This window comes from Myotis myotis, unplaced genomic scaffold (genome assembly GCF_014108235.1).
Source record: "Myotis myotis isolate mMyoMyo1 unplaced genomic scaffold, mMyoMyo1.p scaffold_m19_p_7, whole genome shotgun sequence".
NCBI lineage: Eukaryota > Metazoa > Chordata > Mammalia > Chiroptera > Vespertilionidae > Myotis > Myotis myotis.
The window spans coordinates 57,271,807-57,298,845 of record NW_023416379.1 but is presented as its reverse complement, the minus strand read 5'-3'; the positions used below and the strand labels follow the sequence as shown (position 1 = coordinate 57,298,845).

Here is a 27,039-nt window from a genome sequence, read left to right as displayed (position 1 = left end):
AGATAAAAAGGAATAAGCCATCAAGCCATAAAAAAACCACCTGTAAATATATCTTAACTGCATCTTGCCAAGTGATAAAAGCCAGTCTGAACAAGCTAAAATACAACACAGTTCCAATTATGATATTCTGAAAAAAAAAAAAAGAATTCTAAAAAGACCGGTTGTTAGCAGAGTTTTGAGGGAGTGTTGATAGGGGAGTTTTGGGAAAGTGAAACTATTTTATATGAAACTGCAATGGTGGATGCATAACACACTTGTCAAAACCCATGAGGCTTTACAGCACAAAGAGTAAACCTCAACACATGCAAGTATTTTTAAAAAATCACTTAGGAGGTGTTGGGGATCCCAACATGGAATGCAGAACCTGATTGTATCATTAAGGTATTAAACGAGAGAAAAAACTAAGATGGCGGCATAGGTAAACACCGGGAAATTGTCGCCTCACACAACTATTGAAAATTACCACGAAGGACTGAGCAAACATCATCCAGAACAACAGGAAGGCTGGCTGAGTGTAAATTCTATAACTAGAAGGAAAGAAAAGCACGCTGAGAGCCAGAGGCGCTGCGGAGGTGAAGTGCAGAGGTACAGCGCTCGCGCGCGCGAGGAAAGGGGGTGGCGCCTGAGGACGCGGCTGTCTTTTTGAATCACAGGCTCCCAACGGCTCTGAACTCCGGTTCCGGGAAGTCTCTGGGGACCCAGGGCTCATAAGGGGAGAGGCTGGTCTGTCCGGCAGCGGGCGAACTTGAGGGTGGCTTTCCCTCAGAGGTGCTTGCAGCCATTACCGGGACACTGAGACGCGCGACTCCGGGCGGAGAATCGGCCATAGCTGCTTTCTCCGCCCTTTGATTCCCTGAGACCCCGCCTCACCCAGGCTGCGGCAGAGGCTTTTGCATGTGAATGTACCTAACTGCAGCCGAGCCAGGCAGACCCAGAACTTCCAAGAGAAGGCCCAAGGCCCCGCAGCAGCTTGCATTGCTTCACAGCTGAGCCTCTTCGTGGCTCCTGCTGTGTGGCCTCAGGCAGAGGCTGAATTAGCACCTCCTTAGACCCAGGAGCCACTGTACCCAGTGGTCAGAGGGGGGCCATCCAGACTGCAACTCCTCAGATCCATAAGGGACACACTCAGGGAGCAGACTCAGTGAGCACCAAAGCCCCACTGAAGCAAGTCTTGCCCCAGAAGGGCGTCTTCAGCACAAAACTTCTCCCACTTTAGACACAGCTGATTCTCATAGCCAATTGGCCTGGAGGTCAATTCCTCCCAGTGATCCTACAACAACCAAGGCACCAAAAGTGCACCAAGAGTGTCCACCCCAGGTAACTGGGGAGGCTGAGCTACTGGGCCCTACAGGACACCTGGCGCACAGGGCCACTCTAACAACACAGGGTAGCTGCCAAAATGCGGAGACAAAGAAACAGGTCACAAATGGCAGAAATGGAGGAAAGCAAACGATTGGATATAGAGTTCAAGGCCACGTTTATAAGGTTTTTCAAGAATTTTATGGAAACCGCCGATAAATTTAATGAATCCCTCAATAAGTATAGTGAGACCATGGAGGACATGAAAAAGGACCAACTAGAAATTAAGCATACACTGACTGAAATAAAGAATAATTTACAGAGATCCAGCAGCAGACAAGAGGATCCCAAGAATCAAGTCAAAGATTTGAAATACAAAGAAACAAAAAATACCCAACCGAAAAAGAAAAAAGAAAAGAGATTCCAAAAATATGAAGATAGTGTAAGGAACCTCTGGGACAACTTCAAGCGTACCAACATCAGAATTATAGGGGTACCAGAAGGAGAGAGAGGGCAAGATATTGAAAACCTTTTTGAAGAAATAATGACAGAAAACTTCCCCTACCTGGTGAAAGAAATGGACTTACAAGTCCAGGAAGCGCAGAGAACCCCAAACAAAAGGAATCCAAGGAGGACCACACCAAGACACATCATAATTAAAATGCCAAGAGCAAAAGATAAAGAGAGAATCTTAAAAGCAGCAAGAGAAAGACAGTCAGTTACCTACAAGGGAGTACCCATACGACTGTCAGCTGATTTCTCAACAGAAACCATGCAGGCCAGAAGAGAGTGGCAAGAAATATTCAAAGTGATGAATAGCAAGAACCTGCAACCAAGATTACTTTATCCAGCAAAGCTATCATTCAGAATAGAAGGTCAGATAAAGAGCTTCACGGATAAGAAAAAGCTAAAGGAGTTCATCACCACCAAACCAGCATTATCTGAAATGCTGAAAGGTATTCTTTAAGAAGAGGAAGAAGAAAAAGGAACTCTTACCATTTGCCACAGCATGGATGGAACTGGAGAGCGGATAAATACCACAGGATCCCACTCATTTGTGGAATATAATGAACAACATAAGCTGATGAACAAGGACTGATCCAGAGATGGAGAGGCATTGATTGGACTGTTGGGACTTGGAGGGAAGGTAGGGGAGGGTGGGGGTAAGGGGGAAAGATCAACCAAAGGACTTATATGCAAGCATATAGGCCTAATCAATGGACATGGACAACGGGGGGGTGAGGGCATGAGCGGGGGGGGGGGGGGTAGAGGGTAACATGGGGACAAGGACACATATGTAATATCTTAATCAATAAAAAATATATTTTAAAAAAAAAAGGTATTAAACGATTTCACTGAAAGTACTAGGGGGAAGCTGTTGATGAAGTAGTTTTAGAAATGAGTGAAAACAAGAAGATTAAAGGCAAAAGAAACAACATATGAAGACTGTAATCTGGTTAATTAAGTTGTTTCCTATAGGATTGCCTCTAAACAATTCTGATTCTGCTATACCTGGATACTAGAACTGAGCCGTATGTCCTTGCTCTGTTAGCTGAAAGGACATGAAACAACACCACCCTAGTATCAACTAGCACATCTAACACCCAGGTCTTGCTTTCTAATACCCTCCTATCTTATAAAGAGACAATATGCTAATTGACCCTCATGGCATCACAAAGATGGCGGCACCCACAGCCAATAAGGAGAGGATATGCTAATTGGCTGCCCTGCCCTCAAAGAGGGCAGGCTGGGCTGAGGGACCCCCTCTTCCAGTGCATGAATTTTCATGCACCTGGCCTCTAGTCTATATATATAAAAGACTAATATGCTGTGTCCTTCCCTCCATCTGACCAGTCATATCACGCGCACTGACCACCAGGGGACAGACACTCAACACAGGAGCTGCTGAGCTGCAGTAACTTGCAGCAGCAGTGGTGTACCCTGAAACCAGAGAAGTGGGATTCTTCGCGGAGCTGCATGATTCCACCTTCGGCCATGGATTATGTTGTTGCTGGGGCACTGTCAGCCCCAAATCTGGTTTACTGCATACTTCCGTTTGCATTCCACACCCTGTATGACAGCAACTCTGCAGAGTGCCCTCTCGCACTTGGGACCCCTTGGGGGATGCCGGAGAGCCAGAAATATTTAGCAAGAAAATAAAGCATGCTGACTTGGCAGCACAGGTACTAAAATTAGAGTGATACAGAGAAGATTAGCATGGCCCCTGCATAAGGATGACACACAGATCCTGAAGTGTTTCCTACTTTGTGCAGTGCCCTGGTGGGCGTCCTCACACCCTTTGACTAGCTGGGAGGAAATGGTAAAAAACAATGCATGGCACGCAATAGCAAAATTATGACTTTTCACTATAAAATTTAAAAAAAGAAAAGAAAGCAGTATTGGATAATAACACAAGCATAAAATACATATCCAGAGTTCATAATGAAATAAATCATACATACATACATACATACAAATCGCCCATACAGACATTCCCAAATAATTCATATGCCCCACCCCATAAGTTTGGGTTGTACATAGAGATTTTCTCCCAAAGAGTACAGGGAAGGGGAGGAAAAAGAGTCACTTGACAGGGGCACAAACATGACCTATCCAGGCGACCAAGCTTAACACCAACACTGATAAACAAGGTATATATGATGGGATCAAATGGCATTTTACTTCCATGCTCTTTTTTTCTGGAAGCCCACAATCCCAGAAAAACATCACACAAGTCCTAATTAAGAAATATTCTCCAAAATGCCTGATCATTACCGAGAAACTGTCACAAGAGGAGCCTAAGGAGACATGCAGCTAAATATAATGTGGCATCCTGGCTGAGACCCTGAAACAGGAAGGACATTAGGTAAAGCTAAGGAAATCTGAATAAAGTATATTAGTTAGTTAATAATAATATATTAATATTGGTTCATTAATTACAACAAATGTCCATACTAATGCCAGATGACAATAACAGGAAAACTGGATAGAGGGCATATGAAAATCTCTATAGTTTCCTTGGAACTTTTCTGTAAATCTACAACTTTTTAAAAATTGCATTTTTTACAAAGGAAGAAAAAAAACCCTGGAAAGATAAGCCCCAGAATCTTTATCAGTGATTGTGTTTTAGTGACAGATTTCAAGTGGCTTTTCTTTTGGCTTATCAATATTTTAAAAGCAGTACTATTGGATTTTGATTTTTAGTTCTTGGAGGCTTGACCATTAGCCTAATAGTCTTAGCGTTTGGTCTTTTGCATCTTCAGCTGGTAAGAGTTTTGGCTCTTATTAAGCAAGTGACACCTGTTACTACCCCCACGGAAGGATCCCACTGCATTGAGGATCCCGCCACCAGGAGCCGCAATCCCCGGATGTCAACCCACTGCCTGGTTTGCATGTGTCGGAGTTGCCAAGAAAGACACAACTCCCACAGAAACTGGGTGTAACACTTTACTCACACAAGAAGAAACAGTAAGATCAGCCTCCATAGTGAGGCTGATCCCACAGGGCCAGTGTACCTTGCCCCACAGCCAACACAAGACTGCATATACCCCTCTTGTGCTACGGGTGAAGAACTTCCTTTTCTCCCTGCTAGGAACAGATATAGCAGTGGGGTGCCATATGCACACACTCTACGCAGAACAAAGAAGTACACATCAAACCCAGAACAGGGAAGAGATTCTCAGACAAGGTGATATGCCCAGCACGAGCTGTGAGGGGCTTATTATCACCACGTAAGGAAATGTTCCAGGCCCAAAGCACACTCTTACACAGCCCTGCAAGGGCCAGCAGGCTGTGCATGACTGCCTTCCCCAAGCCCCTCATTCACAGGAAAACACACCAGACAGGGTAACCTCCTTTTTAAACAGGAGGTAAAGGAAATACATTATCTCATAGTGAGTGACAGAGGTAAGTCATTTTAAATATCAGGAGATTACAGTGAGCCACTATTATTAGAAAAACAATTACTTTAGCAAATTAAATCTTAGGAATTATGCCAGAAAGATGGCTGCAAAATGCCTGGAAGTAGAATCTCCAGCTCTCAGAAACACAGTCCTCTGCATACATTAGAGAAGTCATAGGGAGTCCAACAGAGCAGAATTCTTTCACCAACGAAGGCAGTTTCTCAGAGGGGATATGAGAAGACATCAGGCCTACTGTTGGCTGATACAGGAATCCCTCTAGACTGTGTCCTTCACATCTGCCTGAAGTGCCAAACACCAATGACAGCACTTTAGTTGCCATCAAGTTGGCTGGTTTCATTTTCAGATAGAGTCCAAAGCAAGTTACATAAATCAAGGCTAAAATACTTAATGATGATGTGTTTATGGTTTGTAAACAGTGAATAATAATTGTGAATTGAGGAGACTGATATTATTTACATAATGATTGCTGTCTGTTTGTTGTCTAGAAAGGCTGTATGGGGATAGAAGTTAAGAGCATAAGTTCATATTCTACCTTGGGCAGTTATTAAGTTCTCAGTGCCTCAGTTTCTTCATTTGTAAAATGGAGATCTTTGTAGTCCCTACCTTACAGTTGTTGTAAGGGTTAAATTCAATTAATCATGTGTTTTGACAGGTAGCAAGTTCTATATAAATGTTACCTGTTGTTTTAAGTAAGGGCACTTGGTGGCTTTTACTCTTTCACATTCCACTTGGATCTCTAAACCCAACATCATCTTGCCTCCTCCCCTCCATCCCTGCCAGCCTCTCACTGACTGCTGGGGTCCTGCCCCAGCAGGTCCAGGGGTCCCCAAAGGTGTAGACGGAGTCAGCGAAGAAGGAATGACACAGAGACAGCATTCAGTTGATCAGCAGCCTAGCCAGGATCTCTAGCCAAGTTCTGGTCAGGATCTCCAGCGAAGTTCTGGTTAGGATCTCCAACCAGGTTCTGTGTCCATGTTCTCTTGCTAGGTTCTCCAGGTTCTCCAGCCAGGTTCTGTCCAGGTTCTCCAGCCAGGTTCAGTTACCAGGTTCTAGTCAGGTTCTCTTGCCAATTTCTGTAGTCAGGTTCAGTCCAGGATCTTTTGCCATGTTCTCTCGCTAGGTTCTGTCTCTAGGTTCTGAGGCCAGTTTCTGTCCAGGAACTTTTGCCATGTTCTCCAGCGAAGTTCTTCTGTCTGTAGGTTCTGTCTTCTCTGTTCTGTCTTGTTACATCTGTATTTATACCAGTTGACTCCAATCCTATCAATCTCTATTCCAAAGGTTAGGGCGTTTCTTATCTCCATTCCAGGGAGTAAAGATTATGTAGCTTAAGCATGATTGTTCGTAGTTAAAGTGATTAATTACCTGCCTGGCACTTAGTTAAGAGGTTTTATTCCCTCCCTAACTTCAGGGGAAAATCCCTACCTGGGGAAACAACCTTTCTCAGAGACCTTGGTTAAAACACATAGTGCCAAGAAGGTGAGCAAACATATTAAGAACAGTATGCCATATATGCCAGGTCCCTTGAAACAGCAAGCATGGACTGGCTCCCGGCAACTGACTTCTCCATATCATAACCATTCTCTGAGTTACCCTGAAACAAAGCATATTAATTCTTTTCTTTTTCATTCCTCTTACTATTGAGTTGCTACATGATTTAAGTCTACCTTTGGTTATGAGTCTTGCATTCCCCCCTCCCAATTGATATCACTGACACTGAACTTAATCAATAGTCTATTATTAACTTTCTATTCTACTTCCTTCATCCACCTCAAGTCACTCACAGACAGATACCAGGCTACGCTATCTTTCTATCTTAGTAACAACTTTGTTGAGATACAATTCACACTCCATAAAGCTCAAAATTTTAAAGTGTGCCATTCAAAGGTTTTTAGCATATTCACAGACCTGGGCAACTTTCACCATTATCTAATTACAAACATTTTCATCATCCCTAAAAAAAACTTCACACCCATTAGCAGTTACTCCTGGTTTCCCCCACGCCTAGTCACAGAAACCCCTAATCTAATTTCTGTCACTACGGACTTGCCTAATCTCTCATTCTTGCCAATACATTATTACCTATCTTTTTATTATAATCATCCTAGCAGGTATAAAGCATTATCTCATGGTTTTGCTTTGTATTTCCCTAATGATTAATTTCATGTACTTTATTGAACATTTGTACATATTCTTTGCAGAAAAGTCTACTTAAATTCTTCCCACATTTTTAATTGGGTTTCTTTCCTTTTTATTGTTGAGCTGTGAGGGATATAAGTTCTGGATATAAGTCCCTTATCAGATATGTGCTTTGCAAATATTTTCTCCTATTCTCTGGGTTGTGTTTTCAATGTCTTGATGTTGTTTATTGAATTCATAAGGGTTTTTCATGTTGATTCATTCTAATTTTTCTGACTTTCCTTGTATTGCATATGCTTTTGGTGTCATGTCTAAGAAATCATTGACTATCCAATCATTGACACACCCATTAGCTCTGTGCTTTCTTCCAAGATTTTATAGCTTTCATCTTACATTCGGTTCTATGGTCCATCCGTTTTGAGTTAATTTTTTGTATGATATGAAGGAAGGGTTTAGTTTCATTCCTTTGCATGTGGATATTCAGTTGTCCCAGCACCATTTGTTGGAAATACTATTCTTTTCTCATTGAATTGTCTTGATACCGTGTTGAAAATCAGTTGACCATAAAAGTAAGGTTTTATTTCTGGACTTTCAATTGTACTTTGTTGATCTATATGACCATCTTTATGCCAGTACTGCACTGTCTTGATTACTGCCACTAAGTGGTAAGTTTTAAGTCAGAAAATGTATCCTCCAATTTTGTTATTTTTTAAGATTATTTTGGTTATTCTGGGTCATTTGTATTTTCATATAAATTTTTAGAATCCGTTTGTCAATTTGTGGGGTGCGGTGGGGAAACCTGACTGGGATTTGAGAGGTTCCATTGGGATATGTGGGTTAATTTCAGGAATATTGCAATCTTCATATTATGTCTTCCAACCCATGAATATGGAATGTCTTGCCTATTATTTAGGTCTTCTTTAACTTCTTCCAATAGTGTTTTCTAGTTTTCAGAGTAAAAATTGTCCACCTCTTTTTAAAATTTTATTCCTAGATATTTTATTCTTTTTGATGCTATTGTAAATGGAATTGTTTCCTCATTTCATTTTTTTAATTTTTCAATACTAGACTACAGAAATAAAATTACATTTTGTATATTAATCATGTATCCTACAACCTTGCTGAATTCATTTATCTAACAATTTTAGTTAATTCCTTAGAATTTTACACATACAAAATCGTGTTATCTGAAAATTGAGATAGCTTTACTTCTTCCTTTCCAACCTGGATGCCTTTTTTTTCTTCTTCTTGCCTGCTCTAGACCTCCAGTACAATGCTGAATAGAGTGGTGAGCACAGACATCCTTATTTTGTTCTTTGTTTTAGGGGGAAAGCCACCAGACTTTCACCATTTATGATGTTTGCTGTGGGCTTTTCATAGATGGGCTTTATCAGGTTGAGGAAGTTCCCTTCTATTTCTAGTTTGTTGAGGGCTCGCTCTCTTTTAAATCATGAAACGGTATCAGATTTTGTGAAACGCTCTTTCTGCACAGGTCAAACTTGATAAAGAGCAATTCTGATTGTATGGCTTCAGTGCTCAAAGCCCTCCAACGGCTCCACACTGCCTACCAATTTAGCAGATTCTTCAACTCTGAGATGTGGTAACGGAATGAGATCCTTGGGAATCTTGAAACCAAATGGACATATTTTGCATTTGGGAGAAATGTGAATTTTCGGGAGAGCTAAGACAGTGGGCTGTGGAAGGCTCTAACCTCCAGAAACTATAAATGTGATGAGGTATCATTCCCCTGATTATGTTATGTTGGATGGCATAGTTGCCTTTAAGATAGGAAGACAATCCAGGTGGGCCGGAAGTAATCATGTCAGCCTTTAAGATCAGAGCTTCCTCCAAGCGATAGCACAAGAGAAAGTGAGAGAAACTTTAAGAAGAACTTGATGTGCAGTTTCTGGTTTAAAGATGGAGAAAGTCGATGAGAAAGGAACGCAGCAGCCTTTAGGAGCAACCCCTTGCTGATAGCCAAGTAACTAGAGTCTGTCAACAATATGAATGAGTTTGGAAGCAGAATATTTACCAGATCCTCCACAAAGGTGCCCAACTCAGCCCAGCCAGCATCTCGATTTTAAGCCTTGTGAGACCTTAAAACACAGGGATCCAGCTGAACTCACCCAGACTTCCAGTCTACAGAAGTGTGCACTCATAAATGGTATGTGCTGTTTTCAGCGTGTAAATCCATAGTAATTTGTTGTGCAGCAATAGAAAATGAATCCAAGGACTGATAGGATTCATTCACGTAGTAGCAGAGGTCAGCACATAGGAGATGCTTCTATGAAAAATAACCTCACAGGGTGATCTGATCATAAATTCCTAAGTGGGTAGGTCACACTCCAGGCATATTTCTTTGGTAAAATATTTATCTTTGCCTTAAGTAAGCCTTTTCACTGTTCCTGTGCATCTAGGTTAACACACCTTTGAAATAAGCTGTAACCACCCTCAAGAGAGCACAAAATCTTGTTAACTATCCCGTAACCCAATTCCCGCCTTACTTTGTCCCACCTCCATGAAATCTCTCTTATGTTTCCTCCTAATTTCAAATGCATAAAAGAAACTGCAAAACCGTTATTCTCTGGAGGATTTAAAATCTTATTCCTTGGCATATGTCATCAGTTTGGCTCAAGTAAACTCTCATAAAAATTCTCCATGGGTTTGGACATAAGCTTATGTGGACATGTGGAAAAGCAAGCATTGCTGGCCAGGAGACTTCTCAGCCATGTGAAATCCTTCCTTTGTTGAAAAATCTTGGACATGCCCAGCTGTCAGCAGTGTTCCTACGGTCTGGCACCTCAGAGGCATGACCATTTAATTTTATTCCCCACAGACAATGTACAAACATTCAACAAGGGAAGGAAATGGAAATATGAAAATTTTTATAACTCGCTTTTTTGTTTGCTTGTTACCTCGTACCTTGCCCACTGGAGACTAAAGGAATCTCATTTGGATAAGAAGAAGCAGAATAAGAAGCAGAAGGTTGCAATTGGATAGTATAACTGTCCATTATTTACTTATTAAAGAAGAATTCAATTATTTACAACAGTCAATGGTAGAAGCAATCCAAGTGACCATGGACAGATGAGTGGATATACAAAAATGTGGCTTATACATACCATGAAACATTATTCATCCTTAAAAGGGAAAGGAATTCTGACACATGCTATAAAATAGATGACATTATGCTTAAAGACAGTATGCTAAGTGAAATAAGCCAGTCACAAAAGGACAAATATTGTATGATTCCACTTATAGGAGGTATCTAGGGTAGTCAAAAAGTAGGGAGACCAGACAGTAGAATGGTGGTTGTCAGGAATTGGGCGCAGGGAGGAATGGGAACTTTGTGTTTAATGAATACAAGTTTGTTTAGGAAGATGAAAAATTCTGGAGATGGTTGGTGGTAATTGTTGCACAACAATGTGAATGTACTTAATGCCAGTGAATACATTTAAAAATAGTAAATGTTATGTAAATTTTACTGCAATTTTAAATAGAGGGTTTAGATTATCTTACCGTCTTTGAAAATCATCATCAAGTTGTGATAAAAGAACCTTTATTGTGGGTGATTTTCTATAAAACTCCTTTCAGTCCCATCTAATTTGGGTGAAAAAATTTGTCTCAGAATTTACATATTATAAAACACTAAGTAGGAATATAATTACTGCTAAATCTTATGTCTTTGTAGCAACACTTAGATACATGAACTAATTGAAATCAAGCAGCATTGTCTCAATAAAAGAGGCATTTGACATTTTACTTTGTGTATCTAATTATATTGATCAAATAATGTGTTGATAAACTGTAATTAATACTAAGTATAATGGTAACTAAATTTTATTATTTTAATTTTATTGAATTTGTTGGGGTGACGTTGGTTAATAAAATTATATAGGTTTCAAGTGTACAATTCTATAATACATCATCTGTACATTGTACTGTGTGTTCACCATTCAAAGTCAAGTCTCCTTCCATCATCATTTATTCCTAGGCCTTTACCCTCTTCTACCTCCCCCTATCCTCCTTTCCCTCTGGTAATCACCACACTGTCTATGAGTTTGTTTGTTTTGCTAAATTTTAAAATTTAATAAAGAGGCATGTTCATAGAAATTAAAATTACTTTAGTTTTAATCCATATCCATAATTTAGTGGAAAAACTGTGATAGAGTGATCAGTTAAAAACCTCCCACCAGGAAATGGATTATCATCTATACTAATAAAAGGGTAAAATGCTAATTAGACCGGGAGACCTTCCAGACATCCTTCTGGACAAAGCCATGGTGGCAGGGCTGAGGCAGAGGCAGTAAGGGGCAATCAGGCCAGGAGGGGAGGGCAGTTGGAGGTGATCAGGCCAGCAGGGGAGGCAGTTGGGGGCAAGCAGGCCATCAGGGAGGGCTGTTGGGGGCGAGTAGGCTGGCGGGGAGGGGCAGTTGGGGGCAAGCAGGCCGGTGGGGGGGGGGGGCAGTTGGGGGAGAGAACACCAGCAGGGGGGCAGTTGGGGGTGAGCAGCCCTGCAGGCAGAGTGGTTAGGGGCAATCAGGCAGGCAGGCAGGTGAGCGGGTAGGAGCCAGCGGTCCCAGATTGCAAGAGGGATGTTTGAGTTCCAGTTTAAACTGGCAGTTGGACATCCCCCAGGGAGTTCCAGATTGGAGAGGGTATAGGCCAGGCTGAGGGACACCCCCCCGCCCCCGCACAAATTTCGTGCACCGGGCCACTAGTATATAATAAAAGGCTAATATGCAAATCGACCAAATGACCAAACAACCAGTCACTATGACGTGCACTGACCACCAGGTGGCAGACACTCAACACAGGAGCTGCCTCCTGGTGGTCAGTGTGCTCCCACAGGGGGAGCATCACTCAGCCAGAAGCCAGGCTCATGGCTGACGAGTGCAGTGGTGGTGGCAGGAGCCTCTCCCGCTTCCACAGCAGTGCTAAGGATGTCCGACTGACAGCTCCCGGGCTGCAAGAGGGCACAGGCTGGGCTAAGGGACACCTCCCCACGCTCCCCCCGCCTGAGAGTACAGTTTTCATGCACCGGGCCTCTAGTATCATTATAACTTTTAAAGAAAGAGTGAAATAGAAATCTAGCTTAAATTGCAAACTAGAACAGTGTAAAATTTCTGGCTGTTAATGACAACCCCATTCTTGTATTTTTTAAATAGGTGATAGTGTACCTCAACTGTTATAATATTTTGATTCCATACTGGATACATTTAAAACAAATGTAAACAACTTTATTTTAAAAATCAAACTAGAAGTTATATACTGTTCCAGATAGTTATACTTTCTTTTGAAAACTTATCTATCAATTCTGAAAAATGTGCAATCATTATCTCTTCAAATATCGCTTATTCTCCAATCTCTTTATTTTTCTCTCTCTAGAATTCTGATTATATATTTGTCCACCTAGTGCCTCTCAAACTTTTGGGTACATATGAGTCAAATGCGACATTTATTGGCCAATGCAGATTCTGATTCTTACAAGAATCAAGGTCAACAATGAGGCTGAGTCTAAATTTCTAACAATCTCCTAAGTGAGGCTCTAGCTACTGCTCCATGCATCATACTTCAAGTAACACAATGCTAGACCTTTTCTTTCTATCCTCCACATCTCTTAACATTTCCTTCATATTTTACACCTCGTTATTTCTCTGGGTTACGTTCTAGTTAATTTCTTCAGGTCTGTCTCCCAGTTAACTTATTTCTCTTCCCTTATAACTTATCTGCTCTTTAATCCATCTGTTTATTTTTCAACAACTACATTTTAATTTCTAAAAATCATATTTTGCACTTTTTTATATATGCCCAGACATTTAAAATAGTGTCTTGCAGTGTATACATTTTGGTTAGCCTATCTTCTATTTCTTTAACTATTTCATAAAATGTCATTTATGTTCTACATCTGATAGAATTATATTTTATGATTCCCATGTCCAAAGTCTTTACAGGCCTGGATCTGTTGTAGATTACCTATGCTAATGCTCATTCATGCCATTAACTACCTTTGCATGCTTGGTATCTTTGATTGTGGGCTTATATTTGGTTGACCTTAATGGGAGACCTGAGAGCCTAAAACAAGGATAGTTTTACCAAGGAGGATTTGATTTCTTTCGGTCATGAGTCTGGATAGGCTACCAACCTGTCACCATTTAAACCACCTTTGAGGTTCCTACACTTAATCTGGGAAAATTAGGTTTAGCAACTTCCCACCCCCACCATGTCACCAGGCCTAGGCACAGTGTCTTAGCAGCAGTGACAATTTGGTTCCTCCTTTCATGTGTGTTTCTTGTTTACTAACTCCTCACAGATTTTCCTTTCCTTTTTTTCCCCTGACCTTTTGAGATTTCCCTTAATTCCTTCACACTCATAAAATGCCAAAAATTATGTCTCATACAGTATCTAGGATTTTCCCCAATAAGAAAACCTCTTCCTCCAACACACACACATACATATAAGTATTCAATCCATTACACTCCTAGAGCCATGAGTTATGGAAAGAATTTTCAACTAAATCTCTCTCACAATTATATGTGACCCTCAACCCATTACATAGTTATTTCCCCAGGTCCTGAACATAATGTTTGAATACATTTCAGTAGCTGGAAAAATACACACATTAGATGTCCAGCACATAGAGTAAGAGCTGTAGAAAAATAGGTCCACATGGAGCCTGTGCATCTCTCTTTCCATGGAGAATAGTAAGTCAAGAGCAATACTGCACCCCTAGGAGAAGCACAGGGGTTATTGCTACCATTAAAAGCTGACAGATGCAGGTGGTCATTTTAACACGTCTAACTTAATTCTCTGGTTTAGTTAATGCAAAGACCATTAATTCTCAGAAAGCAATAGTGAACTTTCATAACTTGAGTTAGTTGATGAAGCCAACAAAATCTGCTGTCCTAGATGTAATCTTTTTTTTTTATTAGTTAAGGTATTACAAATGTGTCCTCATCCCCCCCATTATCCCCCAACCTCCCCCACCCCCTGCCCCGCACACTCATGCTCCCATCCCCCTGTTGTCCATGTCCATTGGTTTGGCTTATATACATGTATACAAGTCCTTCGGTTGATCTCTTCCCCTTATCCCCGCCCTCCCCTACTTTCCTTCTGGGGATTGATAGCCTGATCGCTGTTTCTCAGTCTTTAGATCTGTCCCTTTTCATCAGTCTATGTTGTTCTCTATAATCCACAAATGAGTGAGATCATGTGATATTTTTCCTTCATTGACTAGATTATTTCACTTAGCATAATGCTCTCCAGTTCCATCCATGCTGTTGCAAACGGTAAGAATTCCTTCTTTTTTACAACAGCGTAGTATTCCATTGTGTAGATGTACCACAGTTTTCTAATCCACTCATCTGCTGATGGGCACTTAGGCTGTTTCCAAATCTTAGCTATGGTGAATTGTGCTGCTATGAACATAGGGGTGCATATATCCTTTCTGATTGGCGTTTCTGGTTTCTTGGGATATAGTCCTAGTAGTGGGATCACTGGGTCAAATGGGAGTTCCATTTTTAGTTTTTTGAGGAAACTCCCTACTGTTCTCCACAGTGGCTGCACCAGTCTGCATTCCCATCAGCAGTGCAGAAGGGTTCCTTTTTCTCCACATCCTCTCCAACACTTGTTGCTTGTTGATTTGTTGATGATAGCGCATTGTCGTTTTGATTTGCATCTCTCGTATAATTAGTGACTTTGAGCATGTTTTCATATGTCTTTCGGCCTTCTGTATGTCCTCTTTCGAAAAGTGTCTATCTAGGTCCGTTGCCCATTTTTTTATTGGATTGTTTATCTTCCTTTTGTTAAGTTTCATGAGATCCCTGTAAATGTTGGAAATTAAACCCTTATCGGAGGTATCATTGGCAAATATGTTCTCCCATGTAGTGAGTCTTCTTGTTGTTTTGTTGATGGTTTCCTTTGCTGTGCAAAAGCTTTTTATTTTGATGTAGTCCCATTTGTTTATTTTCTCTTTAGTTTCCATTGCCCTAGGAGCATTATCAGAGAAGAAATTCCTTCGGCATATGTTTGCAATTTCGCTGCCTGTGGATTCCTCTAGTATTTTTATGGTTTCCCATCTTACGTTTAAGTCTTTTATTCATTTTGAGTTTATTTTTGTGTATGGTGTGAGTTGGTGGTCTAGTTTCATCATTTTGCATGTATCTGTCCAATTTTCCCAACGCCATTTATTGAAGAGACTGCCTTGACTCCATTGTATGCTCTTGCCCCCTTTGTCAAATATTAATTGGGCATAGTGGTTTGGGTTGATTTCTGGGGTCTCTATTCTATTCCATTGATCTATATGTCTGTTCTTGTGCTAATCTTTTTTTTTTTTAAATCCTCTCCCAGGAGTGAGGATATATTTTTCCAATGAATTTTTTTTTAGAGAGAGTATAAGGGAGGGGAGAGGGGAAGAGGAAGAAGAAAGAAACACCAATGTGACAGAGTCACTTCAACTGGTTGCTTGCTACACCCTGACCAAGGGCGAGGTTCAGACCCAGGTACAAGCCTTTGACTGGAATTGAAACTTTGACCCTTGGTGCCCTTGATCAGAATTGAACCTTTGACCCTCTGTCACAGGGGCCAACATTCTAACCACTGAGCAACGCCAGCCAGGGCAAATGTAATCTTTTTTAATGGACTAAACTAGTATCTGGCAACCAACTATTGATCCTGTGATTTTTTTTTTCTCCCAGTCTCAACAAGCAGGTAACAACACACACCATTAGATTCCTCTGGGAAAGGGGGATCTTGTTATCCTGTGCCACAATTTAGTTCTCGGGGATCTTGACTACTTCCCGGTTCACAATGTGTTTCATTGGTTCACCACACAGATGGTAACAATAATAAAACCAGAAGGGCAGAAAGTAGCATGTTGCCTCGATGCCCAAGTTACACATAGGTTTTGTTACCCTGCGCCAGGATACTCAACTCTGCCACAATTTGGTTATCAACATATTGACAACATTGATGATAACAATAACAAAACCCAAAGAGCAGAAACTAGCAAGCTGCCTCGATGCCCAAGTTAGACATCGGCTCATCAGAAGATGAGAAGTATGCTCCACAAAATTAGAGGGATCTGATAGCTCAGTAAAGTTTTTGGCAGATAAGTAGCCAGGCACAAAACAGGATATTTCCTCCAACATTAAAAATACATTGCAGTATCTTGTACATACAATTGCTTAATGGCAGGAATCTTTGCCTTTTGAAAGCTATATATACTATATTTCCAAGGTAACTTGTTTATTTGATTATCTGAAACTGTACCTGATTTAAGAAGAGTCTTCACCTTGTCCAAACTACCCTGCTAACAGCTCTGCCCTTTGATGCCATGACTCATCCAATTCAATGGTATGGCAGATTCGATGCCTTGGGCAGATTAAGATAATGTATTACGTCTGTGGCAAATCCCAGTACTGGGTACCTGCTAACCACAGTACATCTGTGATCTGCAACCTCAGTTGACCATCACAAACTTGGAATTTCAGGTAGCTAGTCCTAAAACTGGCTGTAATTAATGCACTTTGCCATCAAGGAGAAGTTGGTGTACTATAGACCAACCTTTGGAAGATCCTCCAGGAAAACATTAAAAAATAACCTTGTCCACTTTCCTAGTGGGGCTACATCTCCCATGCTGCCATCTCTCATTCAGCTCACACCATGGACTCATGCTGCTTCATGGGAAGTTCCCCATGACTAGGTGATAAGGAAGAGAAACCTGTAGCTGACACTAGGCAGAGGTAGACCACCATGGTGTTAGAGCACCCTCTGGGGTGGCCCTGAAGAGTAGTGAAGGAGAGAAATCTTCCCAGTGGGCAGACCTTCAAGTACATATCTTGGTCCACACTGCCCATGAGATCCTGATTACTTCAACTGACTGGGTTGTTAAGCTCTTAGAAGAGACAGAATCAGAGGACTGATGATAAGAATATCTGTGTTTCACACTGATGATGACTGTAATACTATCAGTGCAGAGAGGAGCTTGAAATGCTGCCCTATAGAAAATGGTGAATTCTCTGAAGAGGAATCAGCGTGTGGCTATAAGACCAAGGGGAGAGTGGGGTGAGCATCCCGTACAATTACACCCAATGACTCATTCACAGGATATTTGCTCCCAGTCTCCATGACTTTTTCCTCTGCTGACTTACAGTTTTTAATATCCAAAAGAAAAATGCTTCCAACAAAGGATTTAACAATAATCCCACTAAATTGGAGGTGGCAACTGCCATCTGTCCATTTAGTTCTCCTGAGGACATTAAATAAAACAACAGCAAAAATGTGGTGTTTGGTCCTGGTCCTCTAGGGCAGTGGTCGGCAAACTGCGGCCCCTTGAGTGTGGCTCTTCCACAAAATACCACGTGCGGGCACGCACGTACAGTGTGATTGAAACTTCGTGGCCACACTCAAGGGCCCAAAGAGCCGCATGTGGCTCGTGAGCCGCAGTTTGCCGACCACTGCTCTAGGGAAAATAGTGACTGCTACAAAATGGGGACATGAAATAGCATGACTATTACCTTGTTGATCCCAAGGTGCCTCAATTAAGTCAAAGGTAAAGCTTAATAGAGTCCTGCAATCCAAGATAAATTGGACATCAAGAGCTCAGATTCCGGCCTGGCCAGTGTGGCTCAGTGGATTGAGCATCATCCCATGCACCAAGAAGTCACTGGTTCAATTTCAGGTCAGGGCACATGCCTGGGTTTTCAGGCTCGATTCCCATTAGGGGGCATACAGGAAGAAGCTGACTGAGGTGTCTCTCTCTCTCCTCTCCCTTCCTCTCTCTCTAAAATAAATAAATATATATACACACACACACACACACACATATATATATATAATTTTTTTTTAAGAGCTCAGATTCCTCAGGAATGAAGGTTTCAATGAGACACCCAACAATCTGAGATGCTCACTGAGGGCAACATCAAACATGGCTTATGTCAGTTACATATTTTCTTCTTGCTATGCTATATTTATATACATAAACCTACACAAATGCCCTTCTCATTTCTCTCCTCTTCCCTCACTATAGTTAACTTTACCGTTTACTTGTACTGCAGAATTTGAAATGGTAACCAGCTTGAAATACTAAATAAACTTTCGTTTCTTCCCTTTGAGAGTTTCTGATCATTCAAAGGATGATTGCATAACGTCAAGCAAAAATTTTTTGGAAGTGTAAGTATGGAATTAGATTTTTATTTCTGTGTATACAGCACATAATACAATACAAAAAAACTCCAAAATATATACTTGAGTAAATGTTTATTGAGTGACTAATCGGAAGGCAAGGGTTAGGAATAGGTAAATGGATGTATGTATAATAATAGCAAAGAAGAACTGTATGATCTTTTATTTCAAGGAGAGTTCTAATCTCTTTCTTTCTTTTGGAACTTATATTAGACTTACATTAGATCATCTCAGTCTACTCTTTTTTTTTAATATATTTTATTGATTTTTTACAGAGAGGAAGGGAGAGAGATAGAGAGTTAGAAACATCAATGAGAGAAAAACATTGATCAGCTGTCTCCTGCACGCCTCCTACTGGGGATGTGCCCGCAACCAAGTTACATACCCTTGACCGGAATCGAACCTGGGACCTTTCAGTCCGCAGGCCCACGCTCTATCCACTGAGCCAAACCGGTTATGGCACAGTCTACTCTTTATATATAGTTCGGGTTTATATTATCTGTAAATTTATGAGTTACATTACAAATAGTTTTCTTCAGATCTATATTCCAGTTCATTAACTCACTTTTCAGCTGTGTCTAATTTTCTGTCTAATACACTCGCTGAGTTTTTCTTTAAATGATTAAAATTTAAATTTCTAGAGGTTCTATTTGTCTCTTTGATGTTACTCATGTCTTGTTCTTTAATACTTCTTTTAATCATTTTGATACATCTTTTTAAAGTCTAACAGATAAACGCAACATCTGGATTTCTTCAGGCATGATCCTAATGTTTATTGTCTTTGTTGATTCTAGTTCAGGCTTAGCTTTCAAAGCTTAGTGTTAAAGTCTCCTTGTGTGGGTGACCAGTTTATTTCCTAGTCACTCTTTTATGGAGGGTGTTGCCCTTCAAGAGTCCCACTTTTATGCACGGAGCTCAGTTCCAAACCTGCCTCGTACAGGCCCCGAGCCTTCTCATTTATCCCTCTGTGGTGTTCTAACCTACACCCCTAGGTTATCATGACTACTGGGACCCCCAACCACACACCCCCCCACACACACACAGCAACAGCAGTAGCTGCTACAATGTCAGATACAGCTTTTTAATCCACTTGCTCCCTAGAGATTACATGAATTCATCTATGCATTTAAAGTGGGGGGGGGGGGGTTATTCAGAATTTATAGGTGTTTTGTCATGAGAGGATTTGCAGGTTATTTCATATTAAATGTTGCCTTAAAATAAAGTTTCTGGAAGTAAGCAATGGAAAGGTCTGTAAGAAGGGTTTAATGTGCTGAGAAAGGGAAAGATGGAAGGAGGAAAAGGGCACCAGGCAGGAGACCGGTGCCTATAAAGAGCGGCAGCAGGAAAGGGGGAAGCAGTTGGCTTTCACCATGAAGGGAAAATCACTGACCCAGGCAGGAAGGACTGACTGTTCAATGAAGAGGCACAGAATGGATGGAGTACGTGTATTGTGTGCTTTCTGGGAGGTGATTGGCATTTTATATCAAAGATCTACCAGGTTACTATTAAAAGACATAAAGAATATATGTGGCTTTAAGTATCGGCTCACACTCCCAGTTCCATAGGGAAAGAGACATGAGAAACAATCCTGACAGTCTTAAAATGAAAGTTCATTTGACCAAAGGAGGTAGAGCCAGAAGACAACTGCTCAAGTCCAACAGGAGACGGAAGCCTCTGATACAGTTTGACATTGAACAGGTGTTGACAGATTAGCATCCACCAGCATTTCTGACAAGAAATAGTAGCCCCAGGCTGTGAACAAACCCGCTGCACACACACCACTTTGTACCTCTTTGCCCGCATTTTATGATTACGAATCAGTTTTCTTTGACGTGCCCCATTTTTCACTGCAGCATCATCGTCTCGGTGCCTTTATCAGCTATAACTTCATCAGAGCATCTGAGTGTACCATTTACAAAATTGCTTTTTGGCTGAAAGTGAAAGAGTACAAAGCAGTGCAATTCTGCAGGACAAAAGAGAGGGAAGAGGTACTACCCAGAGACTCCAGCACACATGGCCTTCATTTTTCTAACAAAACACCCACCCCTGTGTGGTGTTTTGCCAAATAAATATCTTTATATGTTCCAGTGAGATGAAATTACCAATTGAGTTAATAATGCATGCAGGTTTTCTCCATTGGTGGAAGAGAGAGAAAAAGTCAAGGCCTTTGATGTAATGCATAGATGGTGAAGCATTTGAGTTTGCAGATTATCTGCACTCAAGCTTCTCTCTCAAGTCCTAAAGCTCATCGTGTAGTCAGTTATTCCTGTTCCAAAGGAGAAAGCTCTCTTTACAGGCAGCTTCATTTTATGCCCATCCCATCTGTATCTCAGGCTTCCCTAACGCACTGCAAGGCCTAGAGTAAAGGCCTGGCGAGTCCTCATTTCTGGAAGTTGTCTGCACTGTCTGTTCAGCTCTGGCATCCTCTATTGGCAAAATGTGCTTGTATTTATTCTATCATCCCATGCATTAATGTAATATTAATCACCACAGAAGGATCAGCTCCAATGGCCTCCCTCACAATTATGGCCCATGAATAATCTATAGCCCATGAATAAATAACCAAGTAAATATTATTTATGAAAGCAACATCATGTCCTCAAAGTCACAGATTTCTCCAGATATCAATCACAGCAAACAGGAGTTGCCGTTTGCAATGTAGCTTCTGCTATGCCTCAGAGATCAGATCCCTGGGACCAGATCAGCTTCTCTGTGTTCTAATCCCACCTGTGCCACTCAGCCACTAGTCCAGAGCGGGCCATTTGCCCTCTTTCTGCCTTTGCTTTTCAACCGGCAGAGTGAGAGCAGGCTACTATTTGCAACTGGGCTAACAGAGTTCAATAAATGTCATTGGGCCTATGACTACAAATTTTCTCAAAATATGCCCACAAAATATGCCCATACCAGGTGTTGCTGTCCTAACTGCTAATGAGTTCCAATTGAAAATATTTGGTTTGAACGTTGAACCGAGGCCATTTTTATATTCCAGGGCCACTTCATATAACAAATTATCCCAGTTTAACACAAAATAAACACTTGTCACACTTGGGTATTCACCAAATCCCATCACCCTGGACAAACATGAGGCATGTAATTTATTTAGACAAAAAAAAAAAAAAAAAAAAAAAAAAAAGGAAGGAAAAAAGTAAACCTCCAGCTGCCCTCATGGAAAGTTACTGCCCAGACCAGTGTGAGCTTCCAAGAGTCTTGGACGGGTGGGCGGCTAACCCTTTCCTGAATCTGTTTTGTATCCAGTCCAGGAAATGGCTAACGATTATTGAATTCCAACCGCCCTGCAGTGACCAACAGCAGCAAGGTGCCATCTCTGCCTGGGGGGTCAAGTGATTCATAAATGAGGCTGCTGTAGTTCTGCAATTGCTGGGCTTTCTCTTCCTTTTTTTTTTTTTTTTTTATCTTGGCAATTCCAGCAGATGGATAGCCAAAGCCCCAGAATCCTCCTGCCCCTGAAAGGAGAGCCCTGTTAGACCCCGTGAGTGAACGAATCCCTCCTTCACTGAGGCTCTGCTTTCATGAGCAAATAAGACTGTGGTGAACAGCATGGTTGTTAAGTCAACCCTTCTCTGGCTTTTATCAGGGAGCATGTCGGCATAAGCTATGACTTGCTCCATCTTCAGATCGCTTTCCTCTTCTTCCTCTCTCTCCACCTTCAGATTGGATGTTAACGTATCCACAGAAGGGTCCACAATAAATGTTTCCTGAGTGGCCTTGATTAACAGCTCTCTCCCCACCCTCATATGTTTCCCCCCAGAAACTTTCTCTGCATGCTGATTGGGGTGGGGAGGGGAATCAATGGCTTTCAACATCTGTATCCTTAGGTGATCTGGCATACCGCATCTTTGCCTGGTTATAAAGAGAAAAATATGTCTCCTTGTGAATAGTCATGGGCTTTGATATTGTACATAAATGATATGTCTTACTCTTTTGATGCATCCTGGAATTTCTCCTAAATTAACTCCCGTTTTCCACTGCACAGGCTGGATCTTACATATCATGCCTTCTGCATCCTCAGATATTTATCTCTGAAGCCTAATTTCTGTAAAAATCTAGAAAAGTAATTTTAGTAAAACCAGTACCCATCAGTTCAAATATCTCCCCTGGTCTTTAAAAAATATATCATTACAAAGAACTTTGCTCTACTGTCTTGGCCATTTCGCCGTTCTTCTGCACTTACAAAGCAGTCCCCATCCGTTTTGTGGCAGTGATGGGGCCTGGTACCCTTTCTAGGTAGTTCTCTCTCAGCCTGTCAGGCTGGGCCTTGGCTCGCACCAGCCCGTACAACCTCAAAGACGTAGCTATAATGTCCATCCAATCCTGACCCAGACTGTCCCCCAAAGTCTCAAGTGACAGGATCAGTCCCGTTCACCCAGCGGCACCACCTGGCCATATCCTATATCCCCTGCACCACTCCCCAGGAGCAGGCAGGAGTTCCCTGTCTCCTCCAGGTCACACACGGATTCAGGATTTCTCACCAAGCTCCATTCAGACCCTTCCTCCTGTCTGCAGGGACTTCAACCAAATGCACCTCTACGGGAAGTCTACTAGGCCTCCATATATACTAATTGTACTGAGAAGAAGCATAAAATTTGTCTTTAAAAATCTTACTCTTAAGAGTGTGTCTTCTTACAAAATCCTATTTCAGATTTCAGGAGCTACTTTCAAACTTCTTTGCTTTTCTTTTAATCTTGTTCCTCCCCACTCATGTCCTAGCCCCCTCACCCACCCTCTCTCGCCTCAATACCCTCGTCTCCCACTTTTTATTCTGCTGTAACCATCTTCAGTTTCCCCAAGGCACAGAATGCTCTCCAGAACAGTGCAGAAGGAACGCAAAGGAGAAAGCATAGATAGCGTTTTAAAAATCATCCCCCTCACAAGCACCCATTTGTGACTCATTTGAGCTGCCAGACTCTACAGCTCACTGCTTTGTTTCCCTCAGACCCTCTCAACAGCTGGAGCCATACCCTTTGTACTTCTTTCTCCTGAAACGATTCCTGGCACTGTCTTCATTTTCCATTTTTTCTCTCTCTAAATCACTGCCCTCTTTTCTCTGCCCCTCACTAGGGATGGGGTCTTTATTGTTGCCTGGCCTTTTCCTCTCATCTCCTTGACGCCATCCAAACTTCTCACTTCCACTTTAATTTTTACTACTTTGACTTAAAGTTCATCACCTCCATCTCCACAGATGCTTTTGCATGCAGCTTCGAATGTATCATTTAATTGTTGAAGTCTTCTGATTATTTCTACCCCCAAGTGCTTCTGGAACACAGTGGGGATATTTAATGCTGTGATCTTAGAACCTATGTGGTGGGCATCCATTTTTATCTAAATCCCAAAGGAAGAAAAACCCCTTAGCAAGAAGAAACTCCTACCATCAAAATGGAAGACCCAGGACTGGCCACAGAACTCAGCTGAAGACTACTCTGGTTAGAAAAAGAGCTACAGCAGGATCCCAACAGCAACAGGCAAGTTTTCAAGTAAAGCAGGCAGCTAGCATTTTGCAAAGCACAGTGAAGGAAAAGCCTCTATAAAAATTGCACTTAATGTAACAGCTACATTTGCATATTCATTGACTGGAGGCAATTTGCAACTAATAAGGACACTAAAGGAGAAAAAAAAAAGACAAAGCCCTGCCAGTATTTATTGAGTGTGCTACCATGTGTTGGGCAGAATGCAAAGTATTTATAGTGTTATCTCAATTTTCACACCAACCCTGTGAAACTGAATTACTATTTCAGCAAGAGGAAACTGAGCTTCAGAGAGGTTAAGTAAATTGGCCAAAATGGCACAGTGTGTATGAGACAGAATCCAGGTGGTTTAAACACAAAGCCTACATGCTTGGCCCAGAATCATATGAAGTAGTTAATGGACATAAGGAGAATTTGGACAGTAAAAGGAGCAATCCAAGACCCTTCTCTTGGACATCTGTATAAGAATGATCATCTAATACTTAATTTTAAAAAAAGGTATTGATATCAGAAACCCATTCAATAATACATAATACAGCTAATGGATATATTTAAGCTTAGAAATGTATAGTAAAATATATGTCACTCTCAGAGGGTGAACTCAGATTCTGATGGCATTACTTTTAAGTCTTCATAAAATTATGTTAAAGAACCCCATTACTATGGTCAACAATAGATACATAAATATTTCAGTCAGTACTCCGGTAGAACGAATGAAAAAACAGACAAATAGTCCCCTTGCTACAGAATTGCATCTTAAATAGCGTTTTAATTTGGTGTGCCAATGAATACTCTCTGTTTTATATTGAGTTACATAACACCATTCTATACTATCTCGAAAAGAGACAGAGGTTCTCGCCTTTAATCATTGTAAATCATATGCTAACATTTGCTCTTGTTCAAACAGGAGATTTTTTTTTATCCTCTGTGTATTCTTTGCAAAGTAGTCTAGTGCCTGAGAAATCATTTCAGTTATTGCCAAAGCATAATCAGAAAGAGCAATCATTTCATGTTATATTTCATAACCACAGCTTTTTTTAGTTCGTAATCCTTTTATGAATTAATTCTTTTGTCTACTTTATTTTTTTGTAAATATTTATACCCCAAAGCAATAGCATACAGAACTAAATAAATACCCTTCAATTCCCCCTTCTTGCAGTCTGATTGGAAAATGTGATGGCACCATTTCATCGTAAACTCCTGAGTACACAGCTTATTAATGGTGTCTGGCAGAGCACTGGGTACAATGCAAGGTGCTCAGTAAATATTTGTTTATAAAAATTTGGCTACCTCCAAAATGAGTACCAATGATAATAGTAATAATTAACATTTCCTGAAAATAACAAATTTTTGTGTTTGATATTATGCTGTACTTCAAATTACTTTTCTCATGTTTAGCCTCATAACAACACATTATTTCTATTTTACAAATGAAGACATTAAAATTGAGAGCAGCTGCATGCCCTTCCCAAGATCCCATCTCCAATAAGCTGCAGAGCCAGATTCCGTCCCAGCATATCTGATCCTGAAGCCTAACATCCAGTCCGTATCAGGACTTCCCTCTCACTTCTCGTTTTAGAAAAAGCTGCTACGTGACCTTTTAACTTCACCATCCCCGTTCACATTTCCTTGGACGACATGTGTTTACTAATTTTACTCCCCAAATCTCCTCCAATTCACATCCCTGCTCCTGCAAGGAAATGCCAGAACTTACCACGGGTCCTGGTCATCCCAGTTCTTCCCTGCGGTGTGCTGGTAAAGACTCAGGTCGAGGGCTGTGAAAGGAGCCCCGGTGAGTGGTGTTTGTCAGCTTCATGGTGTAAATTCTGCTACCATGGGCGATTTCCAGCTTCCAGGATGATGTCCCTGAACCCAGAACTGAAAAGACTTGAAGTATCGGGTACCCGTGCAGGCTGGTGTACCCCAGCGCGTCCCCATATTGACTAGCGTGAAGCTGGAAAAAAGCATTTAGAAAAAAATCCTCCCTGCGAGGACTGGCTTTAGACGAGTACTTAGGACACACTCGCATCTCTTTTAAACACTCGCCTACTGTTGGGTGAGTTAAGCTGATTTTCTTGTTCTTCAAGATCAGCAGTTCTCAAAGTGTGGCCTCCCGACCAGCAGGGAACTTGTTACAAATGAAGATTCTGGGCCCCACCCCGTCCCACTGAATCAGAAACTTAGTGGTGAGGGGGGGAGACCCCACTGAATCAGAAACTTAGTGGTGAGGGGGGGGAGACCCGCGGGCATCGTTTTAATGAGCCTCCAGGTAATTCTGATGCGTGCTCAAGTTTTAGAACCATGGTCCTGAAACTCTCTCTTCTATTTCACCCTTAAGGGAAAGAGGTCAAGGTAGAGAAAGACTACCGAGGGGAGCCCAAGTTCAATTTAATGGGGAAAAATGTCGGAGCGGTCCTAGGTCTGGCAAGTAAGTGTGCCATGCGGAGAGGAGAGGTCTCACTGGCTCACCACTTATCCAATTACCGCTCACATCCGAGTCCAAAGGGAGAGTAAGGCCCATCTCCAAACAGAGAAGAAACTCACTGACGTTTTGACACGCGTCCCAGAAGCAGTCTGAGCAGGTATGGAGAGAAAACGGATCCCAAAGGAAAGTCTCACGCTTCAGCGCACAACTGGGGAAGCTGTGCCTGTTACCTACTTGAGAAAAAACACGTGCCCTCCCTAAACACCACCTGGGTTTACTTGGGGGTAATTTCTTTTCTGCCTATCTCAGTAGTCCACCTGCATCAAATTCTCGGTTTTGGTGCAATCGAGATTGCTGACTTCTGCCCCACCTTAACCCTCCCCCACACACCTATCCAGTTCCTGATTCTATACCTCTCAGGTGGGGCCCCTAAATTTATATTTGTAACAAGTTCCCAGTGCTGCTGCTGCTGGTCTGGGAACTACACTCAGAACCATGGACCGTACCTTCCGCTCAAAGTTCTCTCCTCCTCTGCACATGGTTCTTGAATTGCAAAGGGGCTGCTGGATTTTACCCAGAGGCTGGCCTC

At 41.6% G+C, this 27,039-nt stretch overlaps 1 non-coding gene across 1 annotated transcript; it reads left to right on the top strand.

Annotated features, from left to right (window-relative positions):
- The first annotated feature begins 3,462 nt into the window (after window positions 1-3,462).
- Window positions 3,463-3,568, top strand: LOC118660827. Its single transcript, XR_004969035.1, has one exon. It is a non-coding gene; the product is annotated as a U6 spliceosomal RNA (small nuclear RNA).
- The last annotated feature ends 23,471 nt before the right edge of the window (window positions 3,569-27,039 follow it).